A 22,064-nucleotide genomic window follows, 5' to 3' on the forward strand; every position below is an offset into this window, starting at 1 on the left:
GTCACAGAGCTAGGGAAGGAACTGCAAACTTCTGATACTGCAACAACTTCCTTGGAGTGCAAGTGACTAAAAAACTTCCACATTTTGAATACACAAAACAGCCTCTTCAGCCAATTAGCACCCAAAATCTTTGTGGTAAAAGTAAATAAAACCTTGGTGAATACATTTTACTTCATCTTTGTATCCACCTGGGCCTGGGTTTGTGTTTACTGGGTGGTTCTTAACCTACCAAGGCACACCTCAGTCTGCAATACGCAGCATTTTATTGCTCAGCAATGCATGCAGTTCTGAGTGGAATTCAAGGGACCACGAAGTACTCTAACATTAAAAGAGAATTTGGTGGCAACATAAATGCACTATTAACTCAGCTTCTGCTGCAGGCTTTTCTGTCAGCATTGCCAAAAAGTGCAAGAGATGCAATTCATGATTAGCAAAGTGTTGCCACTGAAACCCTGCAGTATGAGCCCAGTCTATTTGCCACTTGGTGCTGCCTTTTGCCTAGATACAGGCAAAGGTAGGAAAGAGACTTCCTGGCAAAAACTACAATCATCTTGGCAAGATTTTGCTGACAGAGCTTGCCTTTACTAACCTGAGAGGACATCAAGCCTCCTGCTTCAAAAGCACCAGTCCCTGTGCATTGAGCTGCACGAAAATCTTCATTGGCTGAGTGAAGAACACAAGACACAGCATCAAACACAAAAGAAACCAGAGAGGCACAGCTGAGACACCAACTGCCTTATTTAATAATTACACAGAAAGAGGCAAGCCAGACTGTGCAAATACTGCCCTCTCCCCAAGCAGCTGGACTCTGCAGGTGCGCAGCATGAGGAGCACCAGCCACTGTTTAGAGGACCACCATTTCCCACGGAACACCAAGGTTACATCCGACAGTACGCCGTAGCCCAAGCATGCCATACTTGACCTCTCCCAAATTACCAGGAGATGCACCAGGGCGTTGAGCAGAGACTGCCCTTTTCAGCTCCTCTGCTCACTGGCACAGGATATCCAGAACCAAGCAGCAGCAGGGAGGTATCCTGATGTCTAGTGGAAGGCAGGTAGGAATGCTGAACCATAGAGAATGCTCCCAGAGGACAGATACTGAAAGGAACTGTTGTGCCAAGGTGTGAACAGCTTTCCCATGGGAACAGAATGACAATTCTGCTTTTCTCATCTCCACCCCCTCCTGACTCAGCAGTTGCAGAAACAAACCACAGCTCTTCTTATGGTTAGTTCCCTCTATTAAGACATCATGTAGTATAAATTTCAGCAGAAGACTCTGACAGAGCTTAATTTTTTCTGGGAACAGAGCAGGGAGACAACCCTCACCACCACCTATACACATTTCTTCCTTTTGATGGATCCACGAGTAAGGCTACTAGCACCCCATGTTCTGGCAGCTGGAGACTGCTGATACCCTGCAATAATTTTGCACAAATGGGATTTCTGACAGTCATAGATACAGCACTGTAGACTCTACACTGTCCAGTGCCAAGACTTGCTACTCTGTATTCACCATAAACACCCTCTGTGCAGTAAAAAACATGTCTGGTTCAGCTGTTCATCAGTCAAGATTAATACTTCCCTATTATGAGTTACAAAACAGCCAGTTTCTGCTCTTTGGGCTGAATTCCCCAGGCACCGACAGCAGCACACTTCACTTGGACTTCATTCATATATAAAAGTTTAACCTGATTTAGGGTTAAAGTGTTCCAATTTACAACATCAGCAATAAAGTACAAAGAGCCGTGCTGTTAAGACATACTGACTGAATTTGATCAAGCACTTCTGCTCATTCTCTGCACTTCCCAGCCTAAATATAAGCACGTTTTAAACAAACAAATGTGCATTTACAGTACTAGACTTTCAGGCAGCTGCCCAGTCCCATCTCTGGCATGAGTCTGTGCATACATCTAGCCTCAGAAAAGCTTATTCCAGTAGCTTTCTGGGAGACTGCCAAGTGTAACTGCAAAGGGAAAAAATAGGTGAGCTAATCACATTCCTGTTCGTGAAAACAGAATTTCCTCCATCTCAGCAGAAGGCGGAAGGAAATACATTTGGCCAAGAAGACCCCAGTGATCTCTAAGCTGATGGTATTTGACAATAAAGGAATACTTGGAGTGGGAAAAACTGTGTGTAATTTGGGCACCAGCTGGGTGTAAGCACCTTCACATATTAACTGAGCCTACTGCAATCATATTTCTGTATTTCATGCTCCCAGGCTGGCAGCACTCAGTTCTGGACACACATCTCCAGTGCCTCCCTGGCCTCATGGCACAAGATTTCTGTGCAGACCCTCCATCCCATAACTCTGTTAGACCTTTGCTAAATGAAAGGGAATTGTACCTGATGTGGCTGCAGTTACAGACACAGACAGCAAAGCCAGCCAAGCATTTCTATCAAGTTATTCCTTTTCTCAATGCAACAGCCAGCTGAGTGTTCTGGAAGATGTTTTGGCACTAGTTTTAGCTGAATCATGTAGTAATATAAGCCACATCTGTTCCACACACATGATCTGGAAAGCATCTTTTCTTTAGCAATTTCACAGGAGGAGAAGGTAAAATTGATAACAGCTTGGCTTGTGGCCTTGAGTGCGCAGCAGATCAAGGGAATCAGCGTTTCTAGTCCAGACTGCAAAAGGGAAATCAATCAAGTTTATTCTCTGTAACCCACTAAACCAGCTCAATTATTGCTAGAGACAGTGAGCAAATGCCTGCCAGGCTCCTCAACAGGGGAACTTCCAGAAACAAGTAAGACAAACTCTGTAAGACTATCAGCAGGGATTTTTGCTGAGATGCAAGGAGGAGCAATCATAAACCAAGCAACTGCCAAGAGTCCAGTCAATGGTTAAACCAACCCAATGGAAGTGCAAGTCAACGAAGTAGTAGAAAGCACAGGACTACTTAAAATGCTTCTGCTACTTATATCCTAAAGACACCTTCAAAGCAAAGATCCCAGTTTTCCATTAATCTTTGCACAGACTTGAGTACTATAGGGCTCTGTCCCCAGTTGACAACTCCTAGATGTACCCACAACACATACCAAAAGCTTCTGTTTCAACATGAAATGCTAGTTTAAGTATTACTGCCCACCATTAACCTGACACTTGTGGGAAGGCTTTGCTGGACTTGTATCAGATGAAAGAGTACTACCAGTTTATTCCCTGCCAAGACCTCACCAGACAGTGTGCGTGCCTCCCTGGCTGCAGCACCAGGAGCTACATGAAGATTTCTGTCAGCAGAACATTCTTCCAGGGCAGAAATATTGGGTAGCAAAGTCAGCTATCATGTTGCCTGTTTTCTGAAGCCTGACATTTGGAAATCTGGCATGTACAGCCTCAGCTGTGGTAATCATAAGGTGTATACATCTCCTGACATCCAGAAGAAAAGACTAAGGGATGGAGGAACCCGAGCTCCTTGTACAGTGCTCAGTACCACCAAGAACAGTACACCACTTCAGATGAGCGACTGAGCTCTCAGCTCTTCAAAAAGCAGATTAAAACTCCTTGCTGCATGGGGACAGAAAGAAAAACAAAGAATAAAGAGAGAGATTTAATAGCTTTGCTCACTCTCACTCCTCCTTAAAGAAAAGCTGCAGAGTTAAGTAGAGACTGACCGTAGCTTAAGTTTTGTCCTCATCAACCTTGGTTGCATGCTTTCAATACCAATGAAGACAAGAGTTAGAAGAAAAACAAAGTGAGAGCAGGCAGATAAGGGGATTTTGCAGTGATCAAGCCAAGCATTGCTGTCTTATGCTGTCCTTGAAAAGGGAAGTGAGAGATCTTTTCAAAGAGTGCACTAGAAGTACAGAAGTGATACATCTAGGAGCATTTTAGGTTGCAAAGGCCACATTATGACCTGCATAATAATAATAATAAAAAATCATCCTTCCTTTTCTCTTGGGTGCTAAAAACTAAGCAAACTTGCAATAAAGGGTCAAATATTTAATTTGATTTACTTCTCCTTCCTCAGCCACCATTTCAGTACCTCCTAGATCTAGTCTTCCCTCATGGCAAACTAGCACAAAGAAGGGTTTTTTTTATGTATATAGTGCCAAGATACACAGAAAACTGAGCCAGTCTGGGCAGGAAACAAAATGTCCTGTAAACTGCTGTGGACAGTGATCAAAATTAGTTCAAGAAAGGTCTTGAAAACAAAAGGCGAGGGGGGAGCAAACACCTTTCTAGGCAATTAACAGGACGTACACAAGTGGTTTCAGAGTTAAGCTGCAAATGAGAATCTATAGTACCATTTTCAAGGTCAGCTCAAGGCGGCAAAATTTCACGTTAAGAAGACTGGTGACTTGGTCAGGCCCTCTGTTGTGTGCATCTGGCTTCTCAACTTTTCACTGCTGTGTGAGAAGACTTCAGTTCATCTCACTACTCGGAAAAGTGCACTTTACAAAGCTACAAACCCATCAAGAAATGCAGGAAACACTGCTCCATTTGCTACGGATTTTCCTTAGGAAGAACCTTGTATAAATCAAGATGCTGGGGACAGGAAAAGCTGAATCACTTATTGAAGAAACACTATACACTACACTCATTTAGAAGAGGAAAAAGTCCAAACCCATCCTCAAAGACTACAGTGGAAAGAACTGCAACAGAATATGTGTGAAAGGAGACAAACACTTTTCTGTTACAAATTGGAATTAAAACTAAAGCACTGGAAAACCCTGAACTCCCTCCCTGTTTCCAAATAAATCTTCCTCTTTTGAATGTCTACTGTTGCTAGTTCAAGATTCTTTATATAATGGGAGGGGATAGAAAGTAATTTTGTTTCTTCTTAAAAAAGTAAAAATAAAAATAAACGTCCCCCAAAGCCTCCAAACTTACCCTTTCTCCAGGAATTAGGAATTTGTACAAAGCATCCTTGACCTGACAAAATCACAGTTTAGAAGAATACTACACAGCAGCAAAGAAAAAGTGGACAAATAGTCTATATGTACATATGTCTTACGATACAGCGCCACGTACATACCATGATTCACAGTCAAATGTTTTCATAACTCAGCTTGTATATTCATATCCAACCAGTGCCCACCAATTAGCCATCCTTTCCAAATAGTTAAATACAATAGTTGTTTATGGCTAAAGACAATTTCAAATATTTTCAAAATAGCACAATGCAACATTTGCAACACTGAAGCTAAACAAGGTATTAGTTTGCAAGTAATCCTGCTGGCCTAGGAGATAAGCATTCCTGAATTATTATAATTTTATTCTTGGAAAGAAAAAAGCTTTGCTTTTACAGAAAACAATCATCATGCAGTTTGGACATGGTGAGATCACACCTCCAGATGGATAGGGAAAAAGAGGGACAGATGATGGGATAGAGGGTGAAGCTTGAGTGCAAACCCAACCCTGCCTATGAAATGGAAACAACTGTTGTGCTTTCACCGCAGACTGATGCTGGACAAGTAAACATGCACCGCCTTGGTCTGTGCAGACAGATGCCCCCAGGGAAGATGAAGCCCTGTTGTGGCACAACATGCTTGTGGTATGTCAGTCTGGTGGCTCTGTCAGGTGTAAATGCTCTTTAGTGTTCACAGCACTTCACTACCAAGTAGACTGTAGTCTGGGTTAGCACTGTGTACCTCTTTTAGGAACGCTTCTTGGCAATTATAGGTAAGGAAGATATGGGTGGTGGGAAAAACAGGTCATAAAAAGCCATGACTATTTAAATATAAAATAAAATGCAGCAAAGCATACTCAATGGCTACACTAAGTCCCTTAGGAATCATGAGACATCTCCTGACAGATCACTGGTAAGCACAGACTGTTTCTCCCTCCCTTAGACAGCTAACAGGATCCAGCCCTTCCCACCATTTAAAATTCAATACTGTAAGAAACAGCCGACTCTTCTGTACATCGGAAGCAATGGGGGAAGCGAACAAAGCTGCTTTACTTTCCTCTAATCTTTCTCCCTTGTGTGCCTGCACCAGATGGTGCCAAGCTGCAGGTTGGAGGGAGATAATAAACCCAGAGGAAAAAAAAAATGGTAATATTAGGTTATAAAACAGCTGACCTTCAAATATGACGTCAGCTCCTGTTTAATTGATGGGACAGGTCCAGACAGACAGACACATGCACACTGGGATGTCCATATTCAGCACCTTCCTTTCTAATATGGGAAGAAGCCATACGGCAGCGCTGTTAAAACGGTCTGTTCGGACTTTACAGGTGTGAGAATAAGCAGAGAAAAAGTCAGTCTCCATTTATCTTGCAACAGGCAGACCCACTTGGGGAAAGCATTCTTGCTTTGTTAAACCCCTGGTCCAGTATCACCAGTCTCTCTACTGATAATAGCCTGCCTCTCCCACTGTAAGCAAAGTGAAATAACCCCAGAGTTAGATAGCACAGATCTTCCAGAAGAGGAAAATTATCAAATGAAAGATGGTTTTAAGCTTCTGGCTACTCTTGTCCAGAGCTTTGCTTCTAGCTGCCATCACTGTAAACACTGCTATGAACAGTGATTTTAAACACAGTGTTGACTACTGGGGTTATCTTGCTTGGGTCAAGCATAAACTCGGGAAAACTCTGCCACAGCATACCGTAAAATTTTGCAGCCTTTTTTGATATGGTGATCTCAAACATTTCCCACCAGCCTAGTGTTGGATGCCTATTTTGTATGATGTCTAGCTTTGGGATAAAGAAAGCAAAACACACTAAATAGTAGTCCCATTGATTAAAAGGCAAGTCCTGTGCTAGGCTACTGTGAGGAAGATGGAGCAGTGTGAAATGCATAGGCCTGAGAGTGGGAAGCCCTGGGTGGCTCTGCCTCCCCTGCAGACACATGCCACAGAAGGCACCTCCCTCCCCTTGGCAAGGAAGTCATCTCCTGCCCACCTGCCACAGCTGTCTTTGCAAGTAGCTGAAAAGGGCTTTAAAACTATTAAGTGGTTTGAAAAACATTAGACTCTGGTTTAGTGCTTTTAGTGTTCTCCCGGCAAAGGTGACAGACAACAGCCTCAGCTAGAAAAGTGCGCATCTTATGTCACACTCAAGGAAGCAGCAAGGGAAATCTATACAGAGGCTCCCAGCAGCAAGGGACAAAGCCGCACTGAGTGACAACACTGAACAGTTCAGTATTTATTAGGCATGCACAGAAATAAAATAGCTTGCTGTAAGCAGCTCAGTGCTGAACCACTGAATTTCAGTTTTCTTGCTGCTTCAAAGATGCTTCGATCAGGGAAGAACAAAGCCAAGAGCAGAGCCACTCAATTACTGTGTCCCTGCAGAGTGTCTGCACCCAGACACCAATGCAAACATCTCTCATTCACATCACAGCCGTACCAGGTGTGCCTGCCTCTGCTCTCTAGAGCCAGACAGATGCCTGGACATTGGCCAGCACACAGGTCCCTCATCAAAATACTGCTTCCTTGTCCTGTGAACAGCCCTGTAACTTCTTGTTGTCCTTCTAAGGTTGCTGGCAGGAGAAATGCCTTCCTAAGAACTCAGAAATTTTACACAGAGCTTGGAACTGGGACAGCAGTGATTTAACATCTACCATTAAAAGTAGTTTAAAAATTAATGGTCAGAGCATAATAAATCCTATTCAGACATTTTCAGTTTGCGAGCCAGGCCATCAGCAGGGCAGAAATAGATTTGCTGCAAGGCAACCAGGAACAATTTCAAGTGTATTTTGTAGAGAACATAAGCCCTGGATTGTCTCACACCACAGCTTTACCCAGCACCTATATGAGAAGACACAGAAAAGGACGTACTCAAGCAACCAATATTTGCCAGTTAAAATAGGTAGGACCAAGAAATGAGGAATAAGGCAGAACAAAGCTGAACTGTAGCACAAAACTGGAGCATTATCCTCCTTGGTGCAGAACAGAATAGCAGCAACTCTAAAAATTACCCTACATTTTCCTCCAGAATCAAACTGGGTTCTCACTTGGGTACAGGTTGCTTTTCATACTGCATTCCACATCTCAAATACCTCAAATCACCGCCTAGTTATCAAGCATGGCACTGAACACCTGCACCTGTAGGAACTCCCTGCTAAGAGAGTTAGGATGGGACTCCAAGATGCACTGTTGGGATCTTTCAGAGAAGCTGGTTACATGGTTGTTCTGCCATGCTGAGGACACAAATTGCTTTGCCTTCCTTTGTCAAAGCAAACAGGAGTACCTTTCACCATCCACCAGAAGTAGAGATGGGTACTAGGGAGTGCATTCCTTCACCCCTTGTTACCATACCTGCTACAAAGCAAACCCAAGACTCAAACCACCTTGCTGTGCAAGACACACACATAGCAAAGACACACAGGACACAGAGCTGTGGACAAACCCAAGCAGGCGGTGGGGCCTGTATGACCAACTTAGTTCCTATCTTCCTCCCATATAGGTCAACAGCAGACCTCCCACATCCTCCAACAGGAATAATTCAAGCAGCTGGAGGCTAAAGATGTGGTTGCTTCACCATGGAGGGGACATCAAAAGAGAGAGGTTTGCATCAGTGATACCGGTTCCATCTTCCCACAGACTTTCTCCTCTAACCTCCATAGATCAATTGCCCCTGCAGTTTGCGGCAATACAACACTAACTACAGCCTCTTTGATATCCCAGTCACTAAAGTTTTAATGTCTTAAAACCAAAGGGATTGGGAGAGGGAATGGTGAAGAGTGAGGCTGAAGCTGTGCTGTGCCAGGGAAAAGAAGAGGCCTCTCTCCAGCTCTTTGATGTTGGCTCCTGCTGTTCTAATGGAATCTTACCCGGGAAAACAAATCTTTAGTTAAAAATACTGCAAACAATCACAATGGGGCTTTATCGTGGCAAAACCAACCCCATTGCACCTTCTAAAGCTTCTAAAGTTGAACACAGTGTGAGCAGCAGCAACCCCACACCGTGCTGAAGTCCACATTCCTAAAATTCCCCAGTGCACCAGGCATGCTCAGAGAAGGCAGCTTAGTGGCTCAGGGGTTATTAGCTGAGAGTTCAGGTTCACATGTGCCATGGGATGGAGGTCAGGGCACGGTTATGGCTCCTTATTTCTCTTGGACTTTCATTCGAAAATCTTCAAGCATTTTCAGCATAGCACCCTCGCTGTCCTCTCTCCACCAGCTGTTGCGCTAAGTGGTTTTTGCTTGCATTCCTCCAGTCCTTACAGCCTGGGGAAGTGCTGTAGATCTCTGGGGCTGGAGTGCAGGAGATCGACGCTGCAGCAGCCTCCTGGGAGGTCTCGTAAAACAGCAGCACACAGCTTCCACCCTACCCCCCTGATAACCACTGCATCAGTGTGAGGGAGGAGAATAGTGTTAATGCAGCAGGAATCAACAAGCCTGCTTGTTTCTTATTCCAAATCGAAGACAAAGGTGGGGTTTGTTCAGCTAGGCAGTACAGCCAAGCCTTGCAAGGAAGGCAAGAAAAAACATGGGTATTTTTCATTCTGGTTTGAGCTGAGTCCCTTGAAACAGGATGGGGTTAGAAGTATTTTATAAGGAAAGTAAAAAATTGGAAATTCATCAGAAAAATACTTTTTTTTCTAAGTGCTCTACAACTGTCCAGTAACACTGCTCCTTTGGAGACAAATGGGGCTGGAAGGAGGGGACAAAACAGGGGGAAAAAATCTAATGATTCAAGCTTCTTTCATCCTAACTTCAGAACAGGAAGGAGTCGCTAAACCTTTCTGAGTTTTAAAGCAGAAAAGAAATGGAAACAACCATTGGATTTGTGGGTATATGTTAGAAAAAATATGGCATACTAAAAGAGAAGAGTTGAAAGGTAGCAGGGAAGTCTGGACGTAAAAAAAATACAAGAGTGAAAGAAGGTCCCTAAATTCCCTATGCTTCCAGCATAGGAACACATATAGCAATTGCAGAAAATTAACTTGAAGATAGAGATTTATTTCCTATTATTTGGTAAAAGTTATGTGACAAATCAGTTTGCTAGTCAAATCACACAACCTTTTTTTTTTTTAAAGCTATTCATTTGCGGTGTTGAATAGCAACATTTTCAGCCTTAGACTCTGAGCTGTATTTGGCAGCTACAGTGCTAATAATAAACTGTTAAAATATCTTGCTCCTTTAGCTGACCAGCTCCCTTAAAATGTCTTGTGGCAGAAGCCAATGTGCTATTTGACCAGGAAATTAGTTGTCTTGGAGACATCTTCACATACAACAGCGGCTCAGTCAGTCACTTTGAGTGACGCCACCTAGCAATCTACACATTAACTTCAAACAGAAAATGAGGATATCAAAGCTACTGAAAGAGAAATCATCACCTGCAAGAAACACGCTGTTCTTCTCCCATGCACTGTTAGCTGATAGGAAAGCTGCAGTGAGATAAGAGTTTTTATCTCAAAATGGGCTGCTACCTCCCTCTGTAATTAGGTCGCTAAGACCCTAATGGTGTTCCTGTTCATACAATAATTTACACGAAAATTATAATCTACACTGTTCTTTCAGAATCAGTTTCAGGTCAAACCACAGACATCACTTCTAAAAAAGAAAGTTACCAAAAGGTTAAAAAAAGAGGCAATCCAGAAGTGCCACCACCTAGTTATAACTAAACCTCACAGATTAAAAAGAGGGTTATAACTACAGAGCATGCAGCAGTTCTACAGCATGAGGCATCAGTTTACAAAGTCTACCAAATAGTTATTTCTAAGGTAAACCATTAAACCCAGGTTATATGATCTGATAAAAAAAATTATGCTTACCTTCTAGTCACCCTAATGGAATGGTAAAAAGAGATGCTACTCCTGCAAATAAAAAGTAGAACCAATCCTGCCCAGCTCAAAGATACAGACAGAGATGCATCAAACTCCCTCTCACCAGCTCTACACACATACACAAAATGCCAAAGCAGAAAGTGAGTCGAATACCAGCCAAATTAGATTCATGCCAATGCATGTATTACTATGCTACATGTTTGGGATACAGGACTACGAATAATGGGACATGACGTCTTCAATCACCTTCAAAACACATCTCTTACATGGCAATAGGATGCCTGTTGTGGTTTCTCCTGCCCCAAAAGACAGGTTGGTGCTCTAGCAGGTGCTGAATCAAGAAACACGGACCAAAGCCATCCACCAAGCATGCTCAGGTCTCTTCAGCATATCGTCTGATGACGCAGCAATAGGCACAACTGACAAATGTTTATTCTCCTCAGCCTTGAAGTCCACTGGATATAGTGCTCCCCCAAGGCCTTATGCCAGCCCAGGAAGATGCACTTAATGCATCAACATCTTTGCTAATGCAGTAGCTTCTGAAACCACAAATCTGTTAACTGTGGGTCTGCATATTTGCAGCACAGAACGTACAGGCAAGTCTCCTGCATAATTTTCTTAATAGTAACACATGTGATTTGGGAATAGTCCAATTCCTGTGCAAACAGGGGTACATACAAAGGCTTAAAAATGTCATGAAGAAAGACACTGTCCCTGTAGAGAACATTCCTGCCAACAGCTCCAGTTAAGGGGAAAAAGAAAAGCCTTGTCCCAGCTGTAATGAAAGGTTCCCCTGGGCAGCAAGAAGAGTAGCTTCACTCACAGAGTATTTGCATCTCAGCTGAATTGGTTAATGTGTGTTGAACACTCTGAAAACTGTGAAGTGGTATATAAATGCTAAGGATTGTTATTTATTATTGTCTTGGTGCACAACAGCGGAAACTAGTGCCATTTACAGACGCAAATTAAGAACAACAGGAGGTCTATCGACATGCTGTGGGTCTGGGGATTTTGTTCATTTGTCTCCCCCACTTCGTCTCCCTCAGACAGAAATCTCTTCCATAGTACTCCTACCGTCCTCATGGAGCAGTGAAGCCTGTCACAGTGGAACAGCTCTGTGGGGAGGGGATGAGACATCCACCTGCACACCTAGGTTATACCACTTCTTAACAGCACTCTCCTACACTCCAGAGCACTGTCATCACTGCCCTTGACCAGCAAATATTTTCCATCTAAATTGTTTGGTGCAAAGTAAGACAGAAAATAGAATAAAATAAAGGCACATAAATGTTTCAAGGTAAAGAAAGGGCTGGTTTAAAAAAGCTGAGAACTCAGAGTGACATACACTAGCACAATAGAGCGATTCATATACACAAGTGATGTCTTACAAGACTGGTCTCAGTATAAGAGCAGATTTTTAGACACCAGTTTCTTTACCTGCATTGTTAAGAAGCAGCTTAGATAAAAAGATGATTCTAAACTGCCTGTCTGCAGCTTGGGTGAAGACGTGAGAGGGATTGTCTAGTTTTTAAAGTAACCCAGAAGTGTTTCAGGAATCAGAATTTAGGTTTAAGAAGATCAAAAATAACTTAACTTTTTTAAAACTTTGATTTTCCAGACTAACTTGTCAAATAACTCTGCAGCTCTGATAACGTGCAAGTAGTTTTGCTGAGTGCTTACATAGCACATACGAATCCCTCCCCAAAATAATTAAAATAACTGCACAGACGTAGTCATTCATTGATTTTATAAGGCTGTGTCAAAGTAGTTATTTTCAGTATAACATTGCTGCCTCAACTGCATGCTTTGCACATTCACAAAATTCACAGGATATTGGAAAAATTGGGGGTACAGGGTCAAGCTTTTACAGACAACTTAGCATATAAAACAAGCCTCTGACAGATGCTCAGTCAAATTGTAATAGCTCGTTTTTCTCAGTAATGCACTTATATTGTGCATTACAGCTTACATGTTGGAAAATAAAAGGCATTTAATTCAGAAGGTGCAGTTTGTTCAGAGACATGCTGCACTTGCAGAGACTTGCATTCCTCTTATTTTTCTCAAGTTACTGACTGCTTAGCACATGGTTGCCCTACTGTCTATGAAATACAGACATTTCAGCAACTTGAGCTTTGAGGGCCTAATATCAAGGGGCCAATATCAATACCTCATCTGCCATTCAGCACTGTATGCAACTTTCAAAAGGCAAATTTCAGACACAGAAAGCAGCAGAGCCCCTGAGGTGTTGTTGCAGTGACATTCCCTCCTCTATTTGCAGAGCTGCAAATTGTTTTATGAACACCATTCAATCAAAAGTTTAAAATAAACAGCAATTCACTGTCCATGCTGGAACAGAAGCAAGCTCTGCTGGTTGTGTCACAAGAACTAATAACTGGAGAGTACAGCTATCCCTGTGTACAGATCTGCATCCATACCAAGGCTTCAGAATCATATATAACAAAGAGCAGTGGGTTTAGGCACCTCTGAATCAATATAACCACACCGCTCTGAATGCTGGCAAAGGAAGAAGTGTATTTAGAAGGAGATTAGGGTATTTCCCCCCTCCTCCCAGGACAAGCCTTATTTAATTTGAATGCAGTCAGTTAGCTCCTTTGTTTGCACTCAACTCCAGATTCCTCAATACACCAGGCAATCCTGTACAATCACATTCAAGAGTGGCAATGCACAAAAAAGTTTACAAGAATAGGTCTCAAAGTACCTACAAGAGCTTGCAAGCTCCTGCAAAATGCCCTCTAGAACAGGTTCCTGTCGCACCGAGCTAGGGACAGAGATTAGAGTTATCAGCTTTGACACTCAGCAGGAATGTGTCACAAAGGATTAAATCATTATATCATGAAGTGTCAGCAAACGCAGCTTTCCTGCTGTTCTACCACCAAGTTACACATTAATTAGTGAGGTACAAAACAAACATGAAATATCTCCAAGCATCTGCCTGTGGATCAGGCCCAGATAGAGCTATTAGCACAGGATTCCTTTCCAAGAGGAGTCACCCAAAGCATCACCAGCTCTTCAAGAGATCCATTAAAATGCAAAGAGTAGAAGTGCTGAAGGGAAAAGCACAGAAGCTCATTGCAATGTTTGTCTTAGCATTTTTGATGCTTTCTCACAACTGCAGCACCTGATTTTCTAAACAAGGTCATATATGCACCACTGAATAAAATCATCCTTCCTTGAGAGGTGTGGAGTAGTGTCATAAGATCCTGCAACATGAACAGGAGAGTTGGGATATGACATTTTAGAACAGATGAAGCAGGTGGCCTAACAGATTATGCAGTAAAGGAAGAACCGACTTTGTTCATTATTTCTTGCCACTGCAAACGTCCTCTAGCTGCTCAGCAGTTCTGAACCGAATCATTCATGAACTTTGTCTGTCAGTGGGTGGAAGAAATTTGGCTTGGTCTGACTGCAAGCTACAGTAGAGAAGATCTAAGCAGACCAATGACATCTGACACATAAACCTCTATTTTTCATCTAAATCATGACCTTAGGTGTCATTGGACAAAAAAAAAAAAAAAAAAAAAAAAAAGATTCTCTGCCAATTCCTTATGGCTATCCCAGCAGGATTTCTAGCTTCAGCCATGTCTTGTATTTTTCCCTTGCTTTCTGTCCCAAACTGCTGCCTTCTCCTGCTTGGCACTGCCTGAATCTGCCAAATTACATCAGCATGCAGACTGTGGCCAGGATGCATTCTTCACACTAATTTTTCCTGATTTTGCTTTGGGATCCCTTCAGTATAAAATAAGATTACCTCCTAGAACTGCCTAACTAGGTCACGTTGTAATCTCTCTCTCAGAGTCTGAACTGTACTTGATCTCAAAGCCACTAGATCAACACCGACTGGCAGAGTTGCTATTTGCCCTCACTGATTAAATACTTTCTGAGGCTAGACTCTTACAAACAGACTTCCTTTTCCAGCTTCAGTTTCAGAGGGTTGCATGGTTAAACCATGCTACCATGAAAAGCAGCAGCACCACGATATTCCACTACTCTGGTATCACTCCATCTTTCACAGACTGATGAAGCATAGGAGATGAGGATGGCTTCTGGTAGTACCGAGCTCCCACCAGGTATTGTTACATTCAGAAACTTGCGCAGGTCTGTGTAAATTTAAGGGCAGCTCAGAATGAAACATAGATCTAGGATGTCCTGACTCAGTGTTTTACCCACAGAGTGATTTTCTTAGGGCGAAATGGATGCCACCCACCTCCTGTTCTACAAGCTGAAGCCATCCCGTGCTGTGCAGACTTCTGCCCAGCAGCCCTAAACATGAGTGGGTGGAAGTAGCTACCACTGCCGTTTCAAAGACATGAATATTATGAACCTTAAAGTAATTAATCACCCCCTCTCAGTAGTATGCAAATTGGACTTTCGACATCAGCATGCTCATAACAAAATGCATTAACAATCTTCTAATTAAATGCTTTAAATTAGATTAAAATCATACTGTCTGACAGGTGACATATAATACAATAACAGGATTGTTGTAACTTCCTTAGCATCAAGTGTTTATTAAAAGCTCAAAAGTCAAATATGTTGGGGAGAAGGGAATCTATCTTCCTCACACTGAACGCTACAGACATGTTGATTCCCTTACAACCAGAAAGTCACTGAAACAGTGCTTTGAAAGAACTGCAGAAAGTTTATCTAATGCAGAAGTACATGATTCAGGGACCTGTCAGGTTGGCTGAAGTACTAAGGCACAGATTACTCCACTCAGTCCACAACAATTGCTATTTGCAAGAAAAGGGAATGCAACAGAATGGTAGAAATTAAAGCAAACAGTAGTTCTCTTCACTAAAGAGAACAAAATCCATAGCAACATCTGTCAATTGGAACATCAGCTGCTGCTGAAAGATTTATTTTGAATGTCTCATAAGCTGCCTTAGCAGTTATGCAGCAGTTGTATTAGCAAAAAAAAGAAGCCAGCCCTCCTATTTTTGTTAGTCAGACAGTAAGATAGGTTTGTGCTAACAGAAGTCATAAACTTTCACTGGATATAAAATTCATACCGAGGATGGAGAACCTGTGAAGCATGGTTGCAAGTTCTGATAAAGCTACAGTTCAGTCTTGTGAACTCACATCACACTAATAGTGATCAGAACAAGACTTGGGCAAATAACTTGAGACATCCACCTCAAGCTCATTTTCCAGCTCTTTCATCCTTGCTCCCATGCAGGCACACTCGCACACTCCTCTTTTCTCCATAAGGGATGTTCTGTGAGTACAACATCCAAAGCTGCCTTCTGTTCTAGCTCCCATGATAGGTCCCCTGCTTTTCCAGGGCAAAAAGCAGGCCAGATACCCTTCTTTGCTTCCCCAGAACTCCATCTACACTGCTGCTTGTTTCAAACCCCAAAGATAGACAAAATTAAAGAAAGTCTAAATGTAATACAGTGTTGTGCAGAAGAATGGACTGTTACTCTCTAAGGAATTGTGTCTCCTCGTTCAGAGGACAGCAAGCAAAGCTACTGATGGGCAGAATTAACAGTTTTCTTTTAGGATAAGGAACTTAACCCATCCCAGCTGTAAGTTGCTAAGGGAAAACCTAGCTCAGAAGGTATGTCACCCTACATAATACATTCAAGTTTAACCCTCTCTTTTCATAGGAAATGAGCTACAGCACTTGCTTCTCAAGTTAAGTTTCATATACTAGCATCACTCAGCCGTAGGTAATGGACTCAATAGTGGGTCATTTTTCTTAAACTCAAAGAGAGTTGAGAGGTCTATACCAGAGCCTCCACCCACAGCTGCCACCGCAGGGTCTCACACAGGCATGCCTGGAAGTAGACTTGTCAGCTCAATCACTGTTCACAGTGTCATGCTGAAGCAGCCCTTACAACTGAAGCCTCCTCAACTGGAGGTGAGAGCTAATCTCTTGGCCTTAAACCCATTTCTTCCTGGCACTTTCTCACCTAACCAATCTTGCAGAGTACAAACAGATAGGGACTGACCTGGACAGAGAAGGAAACAGGGAAACAGACAGGGAAGGGTTTCAGATATGCCTGGGGAAACCATCTTTGCAGCAAAAGGACTGGGACATAAACAGGGGCAAGACTGTACATGTCAAGGCCCAAGAAAACATGCAAAAGTTTTAGCTGTAGAGAAGATGGTTAAAGCCATCAGGAACCTGGCAGTTGTCACATAAAATTAAGGACAATCCCAACTTTCAAAAAAATTTGCACAGCTTGAAGATTCCCTTTGAGCAGTCCAGGCAGGACTATCACATTCCAAGTCTCCTCTGGACTGGACTCTGCCCATGGGCTGCTCTGGGTATCTGAGTACACATCCGTCTTATAAATTACCAAAGCTATAATAAAACATGTCCTCTAGACTTCCTGAGTAATGCTGTATTTGTTTTTAATTTAGCTTCATCTATAAAAATAGCCAGCTGCCTAAAAGAAAGTTGAACAACTGGTTTCTGACTAAATTGCTCCAAATGTGTTAACATTCAAGCAAAGTCATGTGGAAGAAAAAAGGAAAAGTCAAAAACCCAATAACTCATGTATCCTGGTTACCATCCTCCACTATAATTATAAAATTGCCCTTAAAACATAATTGCATAATTGGGCTTGGCAAGTATTCACCCAAATCTTTTACAAATATTTCCACAGACTGAAGGAACAGGCAGTGGGCAGTCTGACAAGCCTGCCATGAGAATTTGTGCCCTTAGGACATGTTCCTAGCTATTATACTAAATACTTTGCATCACAGTCTAATGTTTCAAAACACTAGTTGAGCAAATGAAGTACCAGCATCTTAAAACAAATTGAGAGAAAGATTTTTAAGCTGTTTTCACCGGGCACACACATGGAGCAGTAATCCCTTTGAACAAAGAGACAGAGGAGGGTATGGATCCTTTTTAACTAGTTACACAGACAGAATCCCCAGTCAGATGGAATCGGTTGACTTATGGTAACTATAACCAAACAGAAGCTACCAATTCCTTGCTAGGGTTACTTTACCAGCCTAGCCCCTTGTCCCTTAAGAAAAAAAACAACACAAAACCTCCACAATCTCAAATGCAAATACAAAAACATGTGGCCTGCAGGGAGAGGAGACCCAACAGAAGCCAGAAATGAAATCTGCAATACAGTAAGGTTGTTTTTAACAGCTGTGCATTATGCATTCAACAGCACAGGGAATGCCAGCAGGGAGCTTTTATTAACATAGGCCTCAGAGTACAGTGTGCTCCTATCATGATTGGCCTCTCTTGAGAAAAGGCACACACACACAAAAGACTTAACCCTAGAGAGATCACTCCAATCCTGTTGCTATTTCATCAGCTCAACACCACAACAGAAACCAGAGAATTTCTGTGATGTATCATAGACAAACAGGTAACACTTCTAACAATGCCTTACACCTGATCTACAACAGAAGTTTCATCAGCAAGTCAGCAAGTTATGCCAGGTAGGGAAAGGGAGAAAAAAACGCCGCACAAACCAACAGAAGAGTCGTCACACTATGGACACTGCTCTGCTACAGCAGACCTTGGGCACAGGGGATGAACGTAATATGCTTCTCTTGTTGAAGATGCTAATAAAAGCAAGCTGTTGTCAGGACACCTGTGTTCTCAGCACAGCAATCTGAACCTCCACTGCACATATTTCAGGAGCCCGTCAGTCCAAGGAACAGCTGGAAGCCTTGCTACAGATGCAGGGGCCCAGCAGGGTAACTCACTCCATTTGGGAAGCCGGTATTGGCAGCAGATATCTTTTGCCGATGCCAGCTCTGCCTCTGCTACGAGACTCGCCTCTATCACAAACACTTGCCAGCACCAGACACCAGACAGAAGGGAAATGCTCTCAGAACAAGCTCACCACCCCTCCTGTATCAGGTGCTGATACAAGCTCTCTAGAGGTCTTGTCAACAGCTCAAAGCGGCAGCTGGCTACAGATCCTCAAAGTGTGGTCTGTCCCAGTGGGCAGCTCCCACAGAAGTGAGATGCAACCACTGAACTGACAAAAAGACACACTAGAGGCCTTAAAAACAAAAAGAAGGCCACCTTAGCACCAATCTAAACCAGTCCTTCCCCTGATTTGTGGGGGGGCGGGGGGGGGCAAGGGCAATGAATGAGAGGAAAGGCAACAGCATGAAATGTCCTCAGAATCCCTCTTCTAACTCTACAGAGAAGAAAAAGTCTCATGATAAGAAAAGGAAACAAAATACCAACCTGAAGAGCTTGAAAACTGCTCTAGAGGACTGAACACCAATGTGTGCCTGGAGTGGAGGAAATAGGTCTGTATAGCCTGTATTTATTCCTACCTCCACTCTTTTCTCTTCTCTTGTTAAGAAGTAAAACACAAGAGTCAGTATACCTAACAACACGAGCTGACTTGAAGAAAAAATAGCTCTAGAAATTTCAAGGAGTTATTTAATATGCAATGTTATAGTTCCCATTAACATCATATATGGCTTTCTTAAGCCTAGCACATCTATGCATTACAACACATTTCTACTTAGGTGCTGAACAGAAAGAGACAGGTAGTGCTTATTAAAGAAGTTTCCTGGAAGTACCTGTACTGCAGGAACAATACGTATAAGACAACATAGGTCAGGTAGCCCTAAAAAGGTTTTTAATAGGAGTGCTATGCACCTCTCATCACAACAGCAGCAAGTGCTTTAAAAATCAAAATATCATTGACTATAATATCATCACTTGATAAAAATACTCCTTTATCACTCTTTGAGCACAAAAATACCCCAAACCCAAGTAACAAGGAGAGTAAGCAATTAGCTCCTTTCACGACTGGCAAGCAGACTTGGTCTCTCAGTCACTCCCAGCCAGCCCACTGCCCAGAACACAAGACTTCTTTCCATTTTTTCTTGATTAATACAGCCTTCCCCTCCTTTGAGGCCCCGTTATACCTGTGTCAAAGAGAAAACTAATTAATCCAGGACAGCTCAGTGTGAGTATAGGAAAGTACTCAGAAAATACTCAGAAAATACTCAGCAAAGGCACCAAAAGACACCTGTTGTTTCAAAGTAGGGTTCTAGCAAGAACATATGGTCTTGGTGACTATGAATGGGATGCCCAGGAATTGCCTACATTCAGAAAATACTTCCCCTACCAGATAGGTAGGTCATTTGCTGTCCTATTCTAATGTTTGGGGCACAAGATTTTGACAAAGGCATGACAAGCAGTACCTCTCCCTGATTTTATCATAGCCCAATACTTGAGATGTTCCAGAGTTCAGTTGCTAATAGCCAGGGCAAGACAACACAGATGAAAGAATTAATATAAATAGAAAACAAAGATCTGACCTAGAGGGCAAGCCATGCAGCATACAAACATCTGAGAATCTGCACAGTCTCCTCGCCTATCATTCAGCCACCAATTACACACACCAATGTAATTAAATCAGGAAAGCTACGTTTAATTTTCCTATCATCACCCGATGAGATAAGAGCAGTACGTATGGGAGGGATCAGGCACAGGGGAAAGAGCTATTTATTAATAAGTTAAATCCTTTTAGATTTAAGAGCCTTTCTGGCTAAGAAGGGTCTGGATCTACAAACACAACTTCCAGGTCTAATGCAGACAAATCAGACCTCCATTTCAGCCCTGGGCTTGGTCCTCAAGTCTCTTCTTTTATTCAGAAACAAGTCTCATTGGAAAGTGCCAGGTGTAACTTAAAACAAATATAGCTTTTGTTTAAATTCCATTTTTAGCCTGTACATTTAAAATTGAAGAATGCTCATCTCTGAGCCATTATATTAACAAAGACAGCCAGTTTAATTTACATTATTTCTAAACAGCCTAAGGCTGCCTGTTTTCACGAACAGCAAGGCATTAGGGTGCATTTGCAAAAATACAAGGCATGCTCCAGCCTGTTCTGTATTTCTATTGCCTTCTCCCACAGGAGGCAGGAAGAAATGCTGTGGTCCCTGTCCCCTGCAAAGACTAGTAATGCTTAAACAGGATCATACAAAGCTTTCTCTGCTTGCTAGCCACACACCCAGAACTGCTGTTCTGGCTGTTTTCTCTCCACTCTTCTTTGAGCCCTGCTTCCTCAGCCAGTTATTTAAAGCCCTGATTGAAAAATGTATCAGATCATAATAGTGGATGACTTCCACAGGATCAGGTTTTCAATAACAAAAATCCTACAGGCTTTGATGCAACTATGGCTTCATCACTTCATTTTTTTTTTTAAACAGGAAGGGAAAAATATTTATAACAGCAACTATAAATATACATGCTACTGACTTTTCAACTTGTTGTCCTTGCTCTCAAGCTAAATTTAGTCTGCTATATCCTGTCCAGCCATCGGTGAAAAAGCAATACACACACAAAATTGTGCAAATCCTACAGCAGGCAATTATACTTATCCAGATACCTTACAAGATAATGAGCTGGACAGGTAGATTCTCATTTAGTGAGTGTAGGTATGTTCATGGCTATAAAGGTAGTCTATTACAATGATTACCCCCAATGCAGAAAATAATTATTATTGCCATAGGATAGCTCTGTGCTTCTAAATGAGAAAAGCCATGCAGGTTATTCACAGTGTACATGTAGACCATACGCTAGGTTTGTGCCAAATACGCTTTCAATGGTGTATGTGCACCTCTGAGCTACAAAGAGCCATCCACTGGCCACACCTGCTGTTTACCCATGTTCGTATTTTACGTGCAAAAATGTTTGAGATACTGATTCAAACTTGGATGACTGATTTCCAGGTCCGACCTGCATGTTAAATAGCATCCTTTCATACCCTGAAGGCTCTCATTCCTGTGAGTGATTTCTTAGTCGAAACAAGGTAAATATTTACCAGGAACTTACTACCTAGAGAATCAGAGCTGTTAGTCATTCCACTGTTAATCTTAAGAATCCTTAGTCATGCCAGAGCCCAGGTGATTTCTGCAAGGGCCGACACACGTTCCACCCTGGCTTAAGGATCCCTGCCCGCGATTCAAAGTTTCACGCAGGTGTGGACTCCCCCGCCACAATCCCACTTGCTCCACTCGCAGCAAGTTTTGCAACCTAAGCAAGAAACGCAGTGGATGCTCCTGTACGAGCATGAGCCTGTCTAATAACCAAACTAAGCGGTCCAGAAAAGTCTGTTTCCTAAAGCCTTGAGAGTTGGCGGGGGGGGGGATAACAAGAAAGGGGCTCGCCTCGCCCTGCTGGCTCGGCGTGTCTCTGGGGCACGGGCCAGCTCTGCGACCCAGCCTTTCCTCTGGGCTTATCCGTACAGCGCTGCTAAAGGCCAGGTGGGTAGGACAGGGAAAAACAGTTTCCTGGGGATGAGACCCGCCCTGCGGCCGGGGACCCCCCAGCTCGGCGCGCCCGGGAAAGGGTCCGCCGGTGCCGCCCCGCCGGGCAGCCCCGAGCCCTGCCCCGGGTCCCCGGCCGGCATCGACATCG

At 42.9% G+C, this 22,064-nt stretch overlaps 1 protein-coding gene across 1 annotated transcript in view; it reads right to left on the bottom strand.

Annotated features, from left to right (window-relative positions):
* MB21D2 (Mab-21 domain containing 2) overlaps window positions 1-22,064 on the bottom strand; it is a 74,870-nt gene that overhangs the window by 41,000 nt on the left and 11,806 nt on the right. The gene's annotated exons all lie outside the window — the stretch shown is intronic.

This window comes from Falco punctatus (genome assembly GCF_963210335.1).
Source record: "Falco punctatus genome assembly, chromosome: 13".
Classification (NCBI taxonomy): domain Eukaryota; kingdom Metazoa; phylum Chordata; class Aves; order Falconiformes; family Falconidae; genus Falco; species Falco punctatus.